This window comes from Orbicella franksi, chromosome 9, assembly GCF_964199315.1.
Source record: "Orbicella franksi chromosome 9, jaOrbFran1.1, whole genome shotgun sequence".
Lineage (NCBI taxonomy): Eukaryota > Metazoa > Cnidaria > Anthozoa > Scleractinia > Merulinidae > Orbicella > Orbicella franksi.
In genome coordinates, this window is record NC_138153.1 from 22,801,738 (window position 1) to 22,820,777 (window position 19,040).

The 19,040-nt window shown below is 37.9% G+C and overlaps 1 long non-coding RNA gene and 2 other non-coding genes across 3 annotated transcripts; 1 reads left to right on the forward strand and 2 right to left on the reverse strand.

The window, feature by feature from the left end:
• Positions 1-3,309: 3,309 nt before the first annotated feature.
• Trnaa-agc (transfer RNA alanine (anticodon AGC)) lies at positions 3,310-3,382 on the reverse strand. The gene has a single exon. It is a non-coding gene; the product is annotated as a tRNA-Ala (tRNA).
• A 5,931-nt stretch (positions 3,383-9,313) lies between these two features.
• Trnas-aga (transfer RNA serine (anticodon AGA)) lies at positions 9,314-9,385 on the reverse strand. Its single transcript has one exon. It is a non-coding gene; the product is annotated as a tRNA-Ser (tRNA).
• An 828-nt stretch (positions 9,386-10,213) lies between these two features.
• Positions 10,214-17,965, forward strand: LOC145498032 (uncharacterized). Its single transcript, XR_014050768.1, has 6 exons — positions 10,214-12,123; positions 14,313-14,397; positions 14,793-14,916; positions 15,498-16,832; positions 17,273-17,476; positions 17,801-17,965. It is a non-coding gene; the product is annotated as an uncharacterized LOC145498032 (long non-coding RNA).
• The last annotated feature ends 1,075 nt before the right edge of the window (positions 17,966-19,040 follow it).

Here is a 19,040-nt window from a genome sequence, read left to right on the forward strand (position 1 = left end):
GACTTTTATCCTCATCAAACATAAGCATATTTGTTTACAATTAGCGTGCTTCGTTTGGAAACCAGAGTATTTTGAATTTCAGGGTTATGGAGGTTGCGTGACACAAGGCTACGATTGAGTTTGTTGAAAAATATGTACTTATCTCATGATTTTGAGCCTTTTTAGAAGTTAGAGCATTAGTTAGAGCATTCCGGCCGCCATATTGGTGTACCATGAATGTACACCAACATGGCGTTTTCTTACTGGGCTCTGTAAATTTCTGGGAAACATTTACGACGAATATCTGAAGTTTGGGGAAATGCACAGGCCTAGAACTTGGAGAAGTGTTTTATTTAGTTATTTTATTTAGGGTACATCACAATTTCTTAGCTTCTTCCATTGGTTAGTTTCGATTTATATTTTTTTATTGCGTGACAGTGAAAATGATCTGTACCCTTCGAAGAACAAAACAGCAACTGTGGAATATTTTTTTTTGTAAAATGATAAAATATGTTTTTTAGTTCACAATTTTTGTACATGTTCTCACCTTCCTCTGATATAAATCCATGCCATTCCATATTTTTTGATCGGGATCATTTGCGGTCCAATATGGGGATCATTTCCGGTCAGGGATCATTTGCGGTTCAATTTGGGGATCATTTGCGGTCCGGGATCATTTGCGGTTCAATTTGGGGATCATTTGCGGTCCGGGATCATTTGCGGTCCTGGGATCATTTGCGGACCCGTACAGTACTCGAACAGATACATTCGTATACAAATTTTCTAACCTTTCTGCTCTTGTTACTATGACGTTTTTGAGGCGTACTGGGATTCTACTTGGTTCACGATCATACGATGACGCTTACGAAGATGCTTTTTATCAAGTTAAAGAGTTGATAGCCCCGGTTGATGGCTCCTTTGGTATAACATGATTCTTGATAAATTCACTCAAAATGCTCGCTCGTAAATTGATCTCTCGTAAGGCTTGCAGACCGACCCGTTCCGAAAACTCCTAATGTCCTTTAGTGTTGGTCTACCTCGAACGGTGTTTTCGTTTGTATATCATTTCATCGCCCCAGAAATAATGGAATCCGTGCTAACTTTTCACGACGACAACTTCTGTAAATTCCAAGTGCTGTACGCATGCACAGGTGACGCATGCGCTTTAGAGACCAGACGGCGATTTGTGACTGAACGCAAACAAAAATGACGGGCAATTTTAAACTTGGGCTCCCTTTGGGATACGCCCAAGTAAAAAATTGAATCCTTCTTCGGAGAATGAAATTGATTAACAATGGAATCTCGTGAAACTTTTTAATCCAGCTCGGTAGTTGGTACAGCGATGGCAGTTTTTATATTAATTTTGCTTTCTCCGGGGAGAGGAAATTAATTGAAAATGCACCGATCGTAGTCACTTAGTATTTATTTTATAGGGCGAAAGATTAAAACAAACACAGCATTTACTCCACGTGCGAGAATCAGTTTTGTGTTCAGACTGCCATCTGCTGCTTCATATATGAAGGGTAAATGTAATTACCGACTGATGTTATAGATCGCCATCGATTTGAAGATAGCCTAAGGTTCAGCCTACTATTACATGCTGTTCTTAACAAATTTATACTGAGTTTTAGGTCTTTTAGGTTCAGTTCCTATTTGATGATGATAATGGACAGAGAGTAAAGCTATTTTATTATTTTATTCATGCAGACGCTTTAAGGTTACAGTATACCTTCAGATCGGCAATTTTCTTCAAATTTGGATTTTTGGTTCAAAGTAATGGTCGAAGAGTAATCTCTAATTTCTGAAAACAAAATTGAAAAAAACTCAATATTGGCGGAGAAATGGAGGTTTTACGTTCCGGCCGGAAGTAAAAGTTCCCTCTTGATTGACAGCCCTATAACGTGTACGCAATCAACCGAGACTACTTTCGCGGGAATATATGGATACCACGAATTGGCTGGCTACTCAGATCCAAGCATTTTTCGCGTTAGATGTAATTCTAGTCAGTTATAAGTAAACATGGACCACGGAAAACTCTGTTTACCAGTTCGAAAAAGCGAAGAACGAATGAAAACACATCAATGAGTGAAGAAGCGAAAGTTGGCCTCGCGGATGAGGCTATAGCTATCGCATCAAGCAGGCAAAAAGATCGAGTCAAGAGTAGAGAAAGATTCTGTAAAAGTTTGGGAACTCGACAGCTATAACAGCGACGTGTACATTGACTCTTTTGTTGAGTCCGATACCGATGAATCGCCCAACTCATTGAGATCCATTGGAATATTATCCATGCACATTTGCTCCGCCGCGCTTTCTTTCGTTCAGTTTGTTCTCGTCGCCCAGCCACTCTAGCGTTCGTATCCTTTTTCGTCTTCCCCATTTTGCCAGACCAGCTTCAAGAAAAACCGAGCTACAGAAAAATTATCTCTCCGCCTTGAGCGCATTGCGAAACTCAAGGGTTTTTTCGAGATTCACGCGTAAATTTCACCGCGAGTTAATGGTAGTAAATTTTCCAAGCGCTGATTGGCTCAGTGATCTGAGAACCCAGTTGAAGGCGTTTGTGGGCGGAGTTTGTTTGCGAAGCAAGAGATTTTTCTTAGCGCTGTTTTCTCGAATAAATTTTTTCGCTTGAAGCAGACACTTTAAAGAGTTACAACTCAAAGGGGATTTGTTTGATTGCCCTCAAATTTGGACAGTAGCTAGATTAACATATAAAAAACAAAAACGTGTCTGCAAATTGTTTATTTCGAAATATTTTTTCTCCGAGAGCAATTTTTGTACGATCACTTCACATTTTTTAAGTCCTATTTTGAAAATGTTCTGTAACTTTTTACTGCAATTGAATGTGGCAAAACGCAGACACGCTTTTTTAGCGCTTTTTGTCCTGAAACCGGGGAAAAAATAAATTGGCGAAAAACAAAATTCGCTTTGACTTGTAGCTTCCAAAAGGTGATTAGGACGCTCGCATTTAGTGGCCGTGAAAAATTCGGCACTTCATTTTATTTCAAAATTTTTGGTATGGTTTGATAGCCAGCTCTATAAGCTTTAATTTGATATAGGGGTTTAGGTATCTACAGCTTAAACCGAACGCGCTACATCGCTTGGACGTGAGACACCCCTGAAGGTATACGGTAACCTTAATTCACTGATGTTATGTTCCACTCGAATCACGATTTTAATTGTTTGCTATGTAAGCAAAAGCCAAACACCACACAGGTCCGACTGAGGGTCTCCCAAAGGTGATACTTTTTAATTGCAAACATACACCCGTATTTACATAAGAAAGAGGTGTTGAATCTGGGAAGATATTGATTTTGAAGGAAAAAAACAATCTGGAGAATCCAGGTATCGATCCCGGTACCTCCCGCATGCTAAGCGGACGCTCTACCAGTTGAGCTAATTCCCCGGAAGCTCATGATGCCTAATTGCTAAGCGGTTTCTCAATCTCACTGTACCCAAGCTTTCGTATGACAGCTCATACTAATTAAGACAGCAACGAGAATAAAGAGCTTGGTGCTGATAACGGCAAGGTCGTGAGTTCGACCCTCACACGGACCATCTTCTTGCTTAAGTAAGCCAGCTAAGATAATACTATCTACTGATTTGTTTCTGATTTCTGTTTTTGAACAGAAGTAAACTCACCGACCTATTTTGCGCTTAGAACAGAAAATTCTACGGTTAAATAGTGGTACTGTTGAATTTGATCGGTTAGAAATTACAAATTCAGAAACTTATATGCTATGTAATATATGAAAGATTTTTCGTACGGTAGCGTAAAAATCCCAATAATTCCGGCCCATGTAGTACCTGTCTTTTCTGTTTTTGTTGTTATTTGCACGTTGCTTTGATTAAAAAAGAAAGAAAGAAGAAACAACAAAATATGGCGAGAGAATTCATAAGTTGATCCAGAAAATCTCACACTTTAATTTTTTTGATGTTGCTCTACGTGAAGGTAGTAACGTACTGGTGAATTAACCTGTTTTAAACCAGATTTACCGTAGTTTGTAGTATTTATTCATTGTTCTGGCCTGTTGGTCTAGTGGTATGATTCTCGCTTCGGGTCCCGGGTTCGACTCCCGTTTAGGTCCCATGTTTACTATTTTGTCAAAATATTTTTCAAGTCGTAACAGCATCGATTTCTTTAGCATTTTTTATCACTGGCTTATTGCATGTAAAGAACTGAACGAACGAGTGAAAGACGAAAAGCGAAGAAAGTAAGCGAAACAGATACTTCATTCTTACGCAAAAGCTAGGGCTTGCGTTGAACTGTTAAACTCTCCCTTTGATTTGTTTACCATATACTAAACCTTCTTTGAACATGTTTTAATAAATATCTGCTGCCCTGGAAATGTCTTTTTTAAATGAGCAAAGAAACATTTCTCGCGTAAAGAAAGCAAAAAGAGAAACACAAATTTGGCTTGCTATTGTTTGCGTGCAGTCCTTATCAAAACAGAAAAGGGAGTTTTTAAACTCCTTTAAAAAAAAGTAGTATAAACATCCTGATAGAGTTGTACTTGGTTGTCCTATTAGTGAAGTAAAAAGCTGCGCATGATGACAGCACGTGTGACTCTCTTCACACCCTGTTTCCAGAGCAGAAATTAGAAGATTGAAAATTAACTGAAGGCAACGACAGCTTTGCTAAGAATCTGGAATGAATGAATGAATAATAATTACTTACTAAACACGATGAAATTTAAACTATAAGCTTGTGGGTTCATGTCGAAGTCGCGATAAGAAAACCGATCTAAAAATTATCCCAAAACATCCACTGTGGGCAACAAAATGGCGACTAGTGCATTTACCAATAGTTCTTAGCGTCAAAATCCCTAAGAGACGCTCATCAAAAACGTGCAGAAAACTTCCTAAAGCTTTAAACCTAGCGTATAGGATTAATGTAATACAGCGACAAAGGTTGCAATACTTTGATAATCCAGGTACGCCATCCATTGTCGTAAAATGTACAGCCGCCATTTTTTCCCACTAGGGATTTTGGCGCGCTGTTACTGACGCCATGACACCTTGTGCCGAAGAAGCCGTACTTGGGTTCCGCCACCAGTGAGCCAGCTCTTCTTAAAGATTTAAGAAAATAATGATCGCATTCAATAAATATATTTCAATGAAAATCTGCTTAACATCGAGAGTATGGTGCTTTCACGGTTTCCTACAGGAAATTTAATGCACGTTTTAAAATATAACAATAATAAACAAATATCTAACGACAAATCGATGATAAAAAATTGGAGAATCCGAATGACAGTGAATACTGATGATGTGTAATACAGTGATTTTGTGCAGGAAGTCATGGCACACTACCTGCGTTTTAAGAGCAGATAAATGAGGAAAAAAGAACTGCAAACAGAAAAGAAAAGACCAAAAAAAAGTTAACATGGGTAGCAAAAATCTTGATTTTGGAGAATCCGGGTATCGATCCCGGTATTTCCCGCTTGCTAAGCGTGCGCTCTACCATTTGAGCTAATCCCCCATTGTACAGATGCCTTTGGTATTGCAAGGCTAGTTTGAAAAACAGGTTACCAGTTTTCGTCAAGTGTTACCGAAAATGAAAAAAGAGATTGAAATACACCACATTAACTAATTTAAAACTAGTAGTAATCAGAGATTATGAGAGTTCGTTCGACGCTCTCACTTTAATATATATATATATATATATATATATATATATATATATATACCGTAAATAAATGATTTCACTAGCTGACTTTCAACTTTTTCAACAACAACCGAGGTTTTACAGTCAGATATGCATAGTGTGAAAGTTCATGCTAGTGAAGAGGTCACGATTTGTTGATATGTTGCGTGACGCTGCCAGTTTCTGTAGACTCTCAAGTTTCAGAGAATATTTAAATTACGTACATTATTCTAAGCTAGCATTTGTAATCGCGTGTTCGTTTCGCGTGGTCGTTTGTCGTAAACAATCTCCGTGCAACTAATTCGAGTATTTCCCCTGGTGAATAAAGTAGTCTTATGGATCTTGTCTTCAGAGTACTTTTCCACCGATTCCAAATAATAAAATTTCGACCGGATAAAGATTGAGCTATCTGTCGCGACTGGAACTAATCAACAAATGCAATCAAAATGTAGCTGTTCCCACGGTCATCATCCCAAAGCCAAGTGGTGTTAAATAACAAGGACAACTCCCTCAGATTTCGATAAATGCTACCGTCGAAGCGTTCAAATTCGCCAAAATCTAACGCTGAGAGCACAAAATAGCGAAGCGTACGGCGACTGAATGGAAAGAAGTCAAAGAAAGATCCATCGGAAAGACGAGCTCACATAGCCTGCTCACATACTCACATGTTCGCCACATGTCTTATCACATGTCTTAGCATTAAACGGTACCCGTTTCCTGGCCGTGACATGGCCCTGGAAAAATCAAGCGGGGTGGCCATTTTGGTGTCCTTACAGGAATGTGTTTTTTTCGGCCTATAACCGTGCACAGCAACACCAACTCTGAAAAGCCACAGGTCAAAATTAGGTTTACATTCCACTTCGTCGAACGCAACAATTAAGACTTACTGCTATTTGTAAAATTTGGAAGAAAATAACTTGCCAAATAATATTAAAAAATCACTCATGATCTGAATTCTGTCTGTTAGAGTGAAACAACATCTTTTGGAGAATCTGGGTATCGATCCCGGTACCTCCCGCATGCAAAGCCGGCGCTCTACCATTTGGGCTAATCCCCCGATTGTTACATGAAAATCAGAGTCTTAGATAAAAGAAATGACTAGTTTTGGAAGAATTTTTGTCCTAATATTACTATTGTCATGAGATTACAACAGAAAAATAACTACTAAATAATTGAAATGGCGCAGCAAAATCTTCTATTTTATTTTGACATCCCTCAATTGTGGTTAGTTTACTTGACAAGATTACTATTACTTGAGTATATTTTCATTGCCGTAAAACAGTCCATAAAGAAATCGAGACGTACAATTATAAAAAAAAAAAAAAACTGCAGAAGTCAAATAAAGAAATGAAAAGGAATGGTTCCGGCCGGGCTCGAACCGGCGACCTAAGTCGTGTATTACACCGCGATAAAACACGATGGGCATTTGAGAACACGAGGGAAATGTAGAAATGTAGATTTCTCGAGTGGTCTCGAATGTCCAGAGTGTTTTATCACAGTGTAATACACGGCTTAGGCTTTTTCATTTGCTTTAAGATATAGATTTTACAGGCGAAAAACAATAAAACATGCTTTTTCTATTCTTTATACTCTGATCATCAGAGTAAAAAGCATGGGTTTTTGACTAATCAGAGCGTGCGCAGGGTCCTATCTATATTATAATGCATGGTCATTAGTATATGTAATAGGACAACATGCTGTCCAATTTGGGAATAATTGAATGAAAAAAATTCTGAGGACAGACGAAATTGGACGAGGCCGTAGGCTTCGTCCAATTTGGCAGTCCGAGGAATTTTTTTTTCCAAATTGGACAAGCATGTGGTCCTATTACCTATTAATTATATAGGATCCAAAAAGAGATGAACAAGGCAAATATTTTTTTATCCTCTTAAGTACATTATTATATGGCTTTGGCTTGTGGTCGATATAACGCGCGTTCTGATTGGCTAAGAACGAGATCTGAGCGGTCATTATGCAGCCGTAATGCCCACGGGCCGATTACGGGTTATGCAAATTGGGAAGAGCCCAGCTCTGAAAATTCAAGCGCATTGAAACGATGAAAGCCGATTAAAAACAGTAAGAGCAAGTAAATTTAATCCGAGTAGCTAAAAGTTTAGAGAATTTTCCGTAACAAAATTTATATAGAAGTCGTTTTTCACTGGTGAAAAACAATCAAAGTTTACCAAGTCTGGTAAAGCAAAAATCACCAAGTGAAAAACCATCGGCAGATCTGTCATGCATCCTGAGCAGAACACCACGAAGAAACTTATAAGTTATCATCTTAGTCACAACAATTACTGAAATCATGAACTCCACAACAGATCTCATCAAATAGATTCCCTCGCTTGAACACAAGCAAGTGTAAATCAGCTTCCACGATCATCAAATGTAAACAATCGGGCGGTTTCTGTCGGTAGCAGTGTTTCTGATAACTGCAGGTAGTTTTAGACGTTCACAAGGCTTGAAAAGTTCATCCATAAATCCCAGAATGAAGAAGGCGAAGATACGCTGTCCAAAGCGAATGCGGAGATCGAGTTATTCTAAGCAGTACATTCTGAAGCATTAGTATTTTCTTTCACCGAAAGACCGTTGGTTTGGACTATTTTGAAGCACTTTGTCTTTTCTATATGCGTTGACGTTTCGCCGCAAAAGGCGGAAAAACTCCCCCATCAAGTTGTGCACCGACACTAAAGTACCTTTTTGAGGCTGTGACAACCACTTTTCCCGTAAAGAAATGTGTGTTTTTCACGGAATACGTTAAGTTCACTGACTGTGTAGTTTTGCCCTGGGTTTGAGACGATGAATGAATCGGTAAACGCGCGCATCGCCGGATGTAAATTGACGACTTCCGCTCGAATAATTTTTAATGAGCCATATAATAAACAACTTAATAACCTCGACCGTTCGGTCGTTACGGGAAAATCTCAAACCTCGGCCTACCGTATTGACCTCGCTATCGCTCGGTCAATACGGCAAGGCCTCAGTTTGAGATTTTCCCGTAACGACCTGACTCTCGGTTATTAAGTAGTTAGTATTTCTCACTTCGCTTTGCTCAGCACGTCACAGGTCAAACACTTTAACACAGGATTTTTGCTTCTTTGAGTGTTCTTGTTCTGATTATTCTCCCTCATCTCGAGTAAATCGGTAGCATCTATCTCTGGAAACCTAGCTGAAGACTCCATTTGAAAGTTTAGACGTCGAAAAGGTGAAGAGAACAGTCGGGAAATTCCGCCATTAACACAAGAAAACTTAGCGAGCTGCAATCGCTTAGTGACGTTTGATGGCAGTGATAATAGCTGCAACCTGGTTGGTCAATACTCGGTACTTTTATTTATCTTGACATTCCATTGGTTGATGGAAAGTATCCAGATTTTTCTCAAATTTGAAAGTTTGTTCAAAGCTAAACTAAACGTTCGAGCAAAAACTATCCAATTTATTTTAAATTTGGACAGTTTGCAAAAATTAAGAAAAAATAGGTCTGTTGGCAATATTGGATTTCGATGGAGCTATATAATTAATTCGCAAATTACGTTCCATATAATTCTTGAAATTTTTCACTCGACTCTTGCGTAATCTTAAAAGTTAATCCATCGGATAACACAACCAAAAAAATTCCCAGGGGTACAACATGTGAAGCTTCGTCGAGCAATTTTCAGAAGTAATAAAAAATTAAAAATTCCAACATCTGTAAGGCACCGATGGGATTTGAACCCATGACCTCCTGTTTTCTAGACAGCCGCTCTGACCAACTGAGCTACTACCAACTGAGTGCATTATTGTTTATTTGTTTATTTTGTAAAAATAAAAATAAAAAAAATATTTAAAAAGAAACACTGTTAATACATGTAGTACTAAGTTGGTCACACGTCCACTTTCACGCTTGGTAATTTCCAGCAGTACTAAGATAGCTCAATACTTCTTAGGGTGTTCAGCCTCAAAAGGTCCACAGCGGGAGCTTTTCTGTACCTTTTAGGGTATTGAGCCGAAAAAATATGACAGGAGATAATGTGTTGTTTTAGAATTGGTACCTCTTAGGGGTCCCTCGGGGACCACCTGGGCTTTGATTGGGCGTTTGAAAGGCGGGGTGCGAAAACTCACGGAGGTCAAATTCTAAAAATAAAAAGATACGAAAAAGGGTTGAATCCTAGGTTTGGTATGGGAGATGGACGCTCCGGGTCATGGGCTCCTAATCTTGCTTTATTGACGGGACGCGGAAAATTAATCGGCGGAGTTGGACTGGTAACTACAAGACTACACAGAACATTAATCATAATAATAAATGTTTAGCAGGGCGCATACTTCATCAAAGGTGTTCTTCATTGGGGCCCTGCAACTGTTCTCAGATGAGTTTACACATTGTGCAACAACATCTACATGAATCTCAACATGGAAAAACGTAGTATTAATTCCAAGTTGTAGGCAAAGATGGGACATTCACTCGATCTTTCCCTCGCTCCTTAGCTTCCTAGTAGACTTTTCGTGAATGCGCTGACCAATTTAAATTGCCAAAATACTCTACAACCTCAAAGATGTTTCCATCATGCTTTACAATAATAGAGGTTAAAGCTATGGTTTGTTTGGAATGGAATGGGCCGATGTCATCATCTTTCTTTTTCGCCAAATCTTATCAGCAAAACGTATAAAAGAAATTGATTAATTACTCTATTTAAAATACCCTGGAACACAACAAAAAGAATAGAAATGTATAAAACGATGGTTTTGTCGCTGGAGAATATGAAAGTTGAAATTGACGTTTGACACAAAAGTTGTAGTCAACCGTCAACTAATTGCGAATAGATTTTTGGTTTCTCCGACTAAAACTCGTGCATTTCTGGTTACCAACCCACTAACAATCAATAACATAAGTTTTGTCAAGATCATAGCTCGATACCGTTATTTAAGGTATCGATCCTAATATGAGGTTGCTAAAGGAAAACAGAATAGAGCTCAGTTACGTCAACACCTTTCGTTTTTTTCCTTTTGTTTTGTTTTCGCTGACTCAAAATTTTGTAAGAGCTGGCTAGAGTTGGGTAGCAAGATATAGCCTCATAGGAAAAAAAGTCATGTGTTGCCGGCCGGGCACGAGCCGGCGACCTTCCGCGTGTTAAGCGGATGTGATAACCACTACTACGGAAACCGGTTACGAATGAAAGCTGCCATACTCTGTGGTGTGCTAATCGGGAACGGGTAGTTTTCTAGTTTTTGATCAGGAAAACAGAAAAAAATAAGTCTACGAAGTACAGCAAACAGTTGAACATTTGCCTTTTTCTCACGATGCTCAAAAGTGAAGTTTTTCAAAAACGATGCTATCCTTGTGTTAGCGTTAGGCAGAGGATCTCAATGGAGCTAACCGTCAAATGGCCAAAACATTAACCGTCAACCGTCAAAACCGCAATATTTTTACCGTCAACCGTCAAATGACCAAGCCAATATTAGCCGTCAAATGTCTCAGATATCCTTAATTAAGAACTAAACGATTGTCTAGGGGCAAGGTATGCTGTTTATAGAGCAACGTTTTAATATATCACAAAAAGTATGCTTATGTTCAAGTCTTTCAACTTCTAGTCACGGGAGCAGGCGATTAATGCGCGCGGCGGTATTGAAGGTGATGTAATTACGTTAATGAGACAAACATTTGAAGACTAAAGACGTAATATTGAATGCACAAATTATAGCGGAGCTCCGGCGGCCCGAAGGGCCGCCAAGCGGAGCCCCATACCCATATAGGGAAGGAAAGGAAACCCATGAATTGATTTTCTCATGGTTATCATGGTTAGCGGTATTGCTCGTGGGCGCGTACGCACGACGGCGACGACGACGACGACGACGGAGTCGCGCAAGATGGCGGCCATGCTCCAGCTAATAGGTTGACAGAGACATACACCCTCGGTTTGTAGCGGGAGAATGCCATTTTTCTTCGCGGGATTTTTAAAGAAAAACGATAGCGGAGGTTGATCTAATATTTTTAAGACAGGGTTCCACTGAAGCAATAAACAGAAAGCAAGAATTAACAGGCAAAGAAGTAGCGAAGAAGATCGCGAAAAAGACTGAGCGGACAAGCGCTGGAGAAGGAGGCGAAACAGTACTGAACAATGCCGTGAATTATAGCTAGTCAAGGGCTAGAGAAAGGAAGTGAAATGATACCGAACAATGCCGTGAACCAAAGCTAACGAGGGCTATAGAAAGGAGGCGAAAGTACCCGACAAACTGATTCAGAAGACTGCCGAACTCCCCATGGCCAAGTTCAAAATTCGCGCGAACGTGATGCTGTGCAGCCGTGCAAGAAAATTCAAAAGTCACCTGATTTGGTCAGGTGATGAACAAGAGAAATCAAACGTACCCGAGTGTTTTAGAGAAATTACAAAACAGTAAACGTAGCGGAAAGAAGTGGTTGATTCGTTGGTCTATCGAAAATATAACTTCAGTTCAGTCTTCACAACTTTTGGTGCAAGTTTCTGCCTGGAAGATTTACACTGGCCGAACTGAATTGCCAACTTGCGGTAAGTGACTTTTGTTGTTGCGTTTGCTATGAAAATTAACAAGTTGCCTCGGCGATAGAAGCTTATTTTCAATTGGAATCCATTAATAGTCTTCCTTATTTGAAGCCATGCTGTAAGAGATTTTAAAAATTGCATCGTTTTAATTTCGTTCGTCTCTAAACAATAACACGTGGGTCGCTTTGGAGGTTGCTGGAAGTTGTAAACAAATTAAGTTTTCTGTCGATTTTCGTCGTCAACTGAAGCTTATAACCTCACGTCTAAAAATTAGCTTGACCAAAACCGTACTTGTAAACACGCCCGGGCGAGTTTTGAAGTTTTCTCTGAGTTAGTTAGCACTGCCGCTTCGTAGACTGCTAAAATTTCTTCTTCTGTTGTTGAAAACCAAGAAAGGTCTACAAACCATTTTAAGCCGAAGCGAACAGGATTTGCTAAATTTACTTTTGTTCCTATGTGAATATTTGCATATTGTGATTACAAAGTATGGAGATTTCCTCGTTTTGTTAGTTCGATTTATTCGGTTTGGCGAAATGCTTTTGTGAATTCCGAGGTTCATTTGGTTGAAGAGTGGTAAAGCTACTGCCAATAAAATGACTGCAAAGCTAAATTAAGCCGTCGGCAAAAATACAGACTCTCAGTAATATTCAAATTTAAGCGTGAATAATTTTTAAACTTTAACACCGCAAGCTTAAACGAATTTTCTTTATCCTCTCTTTTATTCGGTCACCTTTCATTGAGAAGGGATTTGCTGTTGATACTCGAGCTCAGATGTAGTGATATGCATCTTGTGTTTATAATGTACATTTCCTCGTTTTATTTTGTTGTCTGTCCAATCAGTTCGGTTTGGTGAAATGCTTACATAGTCCAAAATGTCGAGTCGACGATTATGCATGGCAATCCTGTCTGCAAATAAAGCTCTGCTTTGATTTTATTGGCTATTTCATTTTATTTGTGCCATTGCTTTTGGTTGGGGGTACATGGACCCTATTTTCTTAATAAGAGGTTATTCCCCAACACGGTATTTACACTTAATATGGAAATGTTCCTAAAAAGTGAGATGGTACTAATTAACTCGGTAAATTGAACAGTGTAATAGAAGTTCTTGCCCTGACCATTTCTTGGTAATAAGAATAACTTTTATATACATATATGCACAATTTAGTTGGAGAGAGCGTTCTCCTATCTCCACTCTCTCTCTCTCTCTCTCTCTCTCTCTCTGCTGTCTTCTTCGCACTAATTTTTTATTAACTAACTTATTAAATGAATGTCACTGACTGTTTTCTTTGTTGTGCATGCATACTTTTTTGCTCGTCAAAGAAAGTTTCAGTTTCTTCCTGGCTGTACAGTTTCCTTTCTCCTGTCCTGTACCAATTTGTTTGTGATATAACTTTGTGAATTCTCTATTCTCCTTAAATTTTATCTCATCAGGTTGATAGAATACACTCTCAGAGTGTTCCATCATTGTCTTCAGCCGCTACAATTTTCCGGAAAAAAAGCAATAGTTTTCTTAATTTCCTTTTACTTTGTGTTAGGACTCTTTAGCATGCCTGTAATTGGCCCATGGGCATTACGGGAGAATAATTTTCAAGTAAAGAATTACCTTCATTTTAGTGTTGAATAGTTTAAATTGTTATGAATTGGGCATTTCTTTTTATTTTTTATTTTTTATATTTTTTATTTTAGTCGCACTCAATGTTTTATGATTTTACTGAGGTATACCATGTAAATGTAAATAATGCACTGGAATTGGCCAATCAGAGTGTGCATTATATCGGCTTTAAACACAAACAATATATATAATAAATGACTTGTATGTGAATGATATTTTTATTACAGAGAACTGGACAGGGCAAGAACTTCTCCTTCTTTTGTGAATTTATATATTAATTCCTCTCAGTGTTGTCAAAATGTCTCAGGAACCTTAATTTCTGATAATCTATTATTTTCCACCATACCTACAGCACAGAAGCTCACCAAATCCTAACTGATAACTAACATGTGTGTATCTCTAGCCTGTGACGTGTGCTACATGTATATTCTGTTATCCTGCCTTAACTGCTAGAAACAATTTTGACAGAGCTGTTGCAACAGTTTCACTTAAATTGAATTCCAGTAACAGCGCTACATGTAGCAGTGTTATTGAGTATGAACTTTATGGAGGATTTTAAATTTTTATTTTTTTATGATTACAGACGACAACAAAACATACATGTGTATACATAACCTGATGTTGGTGTTGGTTACAAACCGTAGTTCATAATAGTCATCCTATTACAGGTAAGGGGGAAAAGTTCAGAGAGTTTAGAACATTTCTTCCCCCAGCACACCTTCTGTCCATAGGTGCAATAATTGAGAGGTTATGTATATATACGAAGAGTAATGTAAAGTTACTGTATAAACTAAATAGCATTAAAATCTGACATTTGAACGCCTCCTTTGCTAAAATTAGTCACGATTTAATTGTTATCACTCCCTGTGAATTCATAGAGATTCCAGAGGCATTAAACTATCACCTAATGTGGAAGTCCTGTCTTGAAGTGAGGGAAAATGACACAAAAGAGTTACAATGAAAGTAAAAAGAATTGTGAATGTTGATATGGTGTACATTATACATCATGTAAAGGTATTTGGTGCGTGCCAAAGGCATAACATTTCATGTATTGCTTTTTCAGGGCAAATTATATAACAGTGACGTTTTAAAAGGTGTGATCAGAAAAATAATGAGTACATTGTCCAGGCAGCACCAGTTTATGGACGGCATATGCAGACAGTAAGAGGAACTGTAAGCACTACCACGTAAGTTAGTTTTATGCTTATGACTTCTTGTTCTTGAATCTTTGTCGTTTCATCACAAGAATAGGTAATGAAAGATGCAATAGTTGTTGCAATATATTTTTGAAGGGAAACTTATAAGTCTGCCTATGCTGGATAACAGCCATGTGTAAACTGAATGTGAAGCAAACACTCTGTTAAAGATGGGGCAACCCTAAAACCCAGAAACCGGAATCCAGAATCTGGAACCAAAAACCGGAATCCAGAAACCGGAAACCGGAATCCACAAATCAAAGAAAATAAGTTCTTCAAATACGCGAAAATTGTTTTGCTTAGCTTTTGACTGTAAAAAGTAAGCTGCCAAGTAAAAAGGACCTCAAACTTAACCTTTTTTGAAACAAAAATTCCCCGTCTGTTGAAATCGTGCAACCGTTATTTTTAGTGAGGGCTCTGATTATGAGAATCTCTGAGTGAGTAAAGTGCGTCTTAATTTTATTCCAAGCACCTTGAGAGTGTCTAAAATAAGCTTGCTGGTAATTACCATTTTGTTTAATAAGTGATCTTCAATTTACCAGGAGTATAAATTTATCCTTTATATCTCGTAGATACTGAACAAGATAGAAAATGTCATAGAGAACAGGATATCCGTCACTGGCAGCCCCCTGTACATTGACAGTCACGTCCCCACTTTCGAAGTCCAAGGGCTAACCCATCTGGTCTAAATATGAAATTTGATTTTTCCAACAGATACGAGACCAATTCCAGATTAACACAATTTCCACACTGATACTGTGACAAATCAGCCTTTCATATTCTTGGCGGCCATCATATTAAAACAATTTGTAGAAATGTTGCACACTTACTTCCGCCTGCTTCTCACTTGCTAACAGATCAGACCACATGTTGTTAAAATATGCTAAAAGACTGCCAGAAACTCACTGCAATAGCCTATAATAGCTTGTTGGTAATGTGCTGCTCACCAGTCTTCTCAGAGCAATTTGATCTAGACAAGAAGCGGGCTCTCACTAGGGCCAGCTTGAACAAAAGATGGGTAACTTAGCCTAGGAGCAGGCTCTCGTGTTTGGGCTAGGGACGTGAGTGGCAAAGCCGCATGAAGGCTCTTGGTGACATGCTAATGCAGAAAAACACTAGACACCTATTTAGCCTGCTCAGACACTAGAGACAGATACTAGAACCTGCTTGCAGGCTATGAGTAACTCTATCCACCCAAAAACTCAGTAACCCTGACTGGATAGTGATGTACCCAATGGATAGCTTTATGCAGCTTTTGAACAACCGGGCCAGATATATAGCTAAGGGTTGTTCAGAACTAGTCAATAATTTTTTTAGCAATTACAGTCTGTGGCTGAAGTAAAGCCAAGAAAATAAATAACAACAAAATAATTTTTGCTCATATTTATTTATTAGACATTGCTGAAGTGAATTATTTCTATCATCATTCATAATATCTGGATTCCAGATTCTGGTTTTTGGTTCTGGATTCCGGATTCCAGATTCTGGATTCTGGATTTCGGTTTCCAAATTCAGTGTTTTAGGGTTGCCCCAGATGATGTATGTGCATATGTTAATCTTGAATAATCTGAAATTTCAGAGAGTTTAAAAATATCATATCATATCTGTGATGGTTCTGAGGTGGAGGGCTGTTACATGTACATGTAAATGTCTCATGCACGATTTTTCACTCGTTATGATTCAGGAGCAAATAGTTTCTGTATCTGTTGATGTGCAACAATCTACACCAATATTTCAACCTAATAATGTACAGTGTATATTAATTAACCAAATTATGCTGTTTTTAGTTGACCAGTGCTACAAGAGTAATGTGATGTTGAAGTGCACAAATTTACAAACACACCCAGTGCCAACTTGTCAAATATATGAACTGGCCAGACAGTGTAGATTACAAAATTCTCTGAAAGGTAAGATGTTTCTTAAACGTTATTTTGTAATTAATGATTTCTCAGACATTGTTTTCTTCAAGAAAAGATTCATACCCCACATGGAGGTTTTTTCTCTATTAGAGCTCTTGATTCCTGATACTTTAATTTGGAATTTCTAAAGACTGGCCATGAATGGGTGTTGGGTGTGAATATCTTCTGAAACTGCACATTCATTCATTGAGTAAGCAAGAACATCAGTATTTATCCTGACAAACTCTGATTTTCTTCTGGAAGCTGAACTCATATACAGTTGTACAGTTATATGTACAACCAAACAGCCTGGATGACCCTGTGACTGGGACTGTGCACATTGTTGTAACCCTCAATGTTCCAGTTTCTTGTTTGAAGCAAATTGCATTTGCTCTCGAAAGCAAGTGGCGAAGCTCATAACAGTTATGTAAGTTTGCTTTGTATTTCAGGGCAGAGCCTGCCACAGTGAAAGTTGGAGTACCAACCCCTAGCATTTGATTCACTACTAACACTCAGTAAACAACTAACAATGAAGTACACTGTATATCAAAGAAAGGAATTACATGCCTGTTCCTGTCCGTCAATATATGAACAGTTTACAGATGGGGAGCCTGTATTAAAACATCAAAGATTTTCAAAGCAACCATGGCCTGGTGAGATATTTCTGAGGAAATATAAATTTAAGGTCCTTATGATTGCTTATAGGCATTTATCTTTATTGTAAACAATATCTTACTGAGTGTATTTTTCTTGTGTACTAATTGTTGTAGAACACAGAGATCACTGTTATGACAGATATATTAATTTGTGAAAAGTTCTATAAACAAATGCATGTGGGAACAAATTAATTTATCATGGATGCAGCTTCTGAGAGATCCCCAATATTAATGGAACATACACTGTTCATACATGTAAAAGAGTTCAGTAATTCATTACTTATGATTGTAATGCTTTGTTTGGTTTCTCTGTATTTACAGACAACTTGATGGGATTATAAATTCTGCACCAAGTTCACTGAATAAACTGACTTGGAGGTTCAGTTCTGCAACCCATCCTGTTTGTAGTAATATCATAGCTGCAACATTGTGACAGATACACTGCATTACATTATTAAGAAACACATATTAACTAATTATTTTTAAGTGCCTTTTGAATTAATCAGTTTTTTTTTCTTAGAGATAATTTACTCATGGTTTATTTAAATAATTGGCTTTTTGGTTTTAAAATGATATTTATTGAGCTTTTAAATCAATTTTGTGATAATCTGCATTGGACATGGCATAAATTGATATTTTGCCAACACGAAATGGAGAACTGGGTCTTAAGCAAAGTTGCAGGATTAGCATTTTTGTAGAGAGAAAGGGTTGAGAAATTTGTGACATTCTACAGACAGCCTTGCCATTCGCAATGTCCGAGAAGGTTAATTTGTTCCATTCTGTTGTAGAAATAGTGTTCTCTAATTTATAAATTATTTCAATCTGTTGTTTAAATGATTGCCTTATAACCCCATGTCTGGCTTTGGTGCATATAGGATATTGATGTATTTTTTTTTTTTTTTTTTTTATCCATTTTGCTGTAAATTATCTTAATTGATGTGTCAATCAAAACATATCTTGGATATGCTGGGCTCTTCTGACAAATGTACCTATGCCTGATAACCTTGGAGTGCATTTGGTTGTGTAGTGCAGACAAAATACATGTACATAATATAACTTCCTCTTAGCTTACTGATAATTCTTGGTATAATTTAATCATAGCAAAATTAATTAATGGAACCCAATAACAGCTCTTGTAGTCCACAATGCCAGTCGAGAAAAAGAACAAATCACATTGAAATTGAATACTAAAATTATTATTAGAAGCCTATGCAAGTATTCATGATCAGCAAAAAAAACATATATCGTAATTACCATTCATGTGAGGGTGATTTTGCTTATTGCAAACCCTTCCAGCAGGAGGAGACTCCATACAATAGTGAAGATGGCTAAATATATCGTTGGGGACAGGTTAGAAAACAAAACTTTCCAACTTTTCACATATGTATACTGTTTTGGTATTTTTGTGAGATTTCATTTGGTAGAGATTCAGGGACTGAGTATATTGTAACCACTGCATTTCAATCAGTCCCCACAACAAAAAAATGTGTAAACTTCTTTTGTGTGGGAGTCCCCATGTTAGCTGAGGAAGAATATAATGATTAATAACAATGCCTTGTCT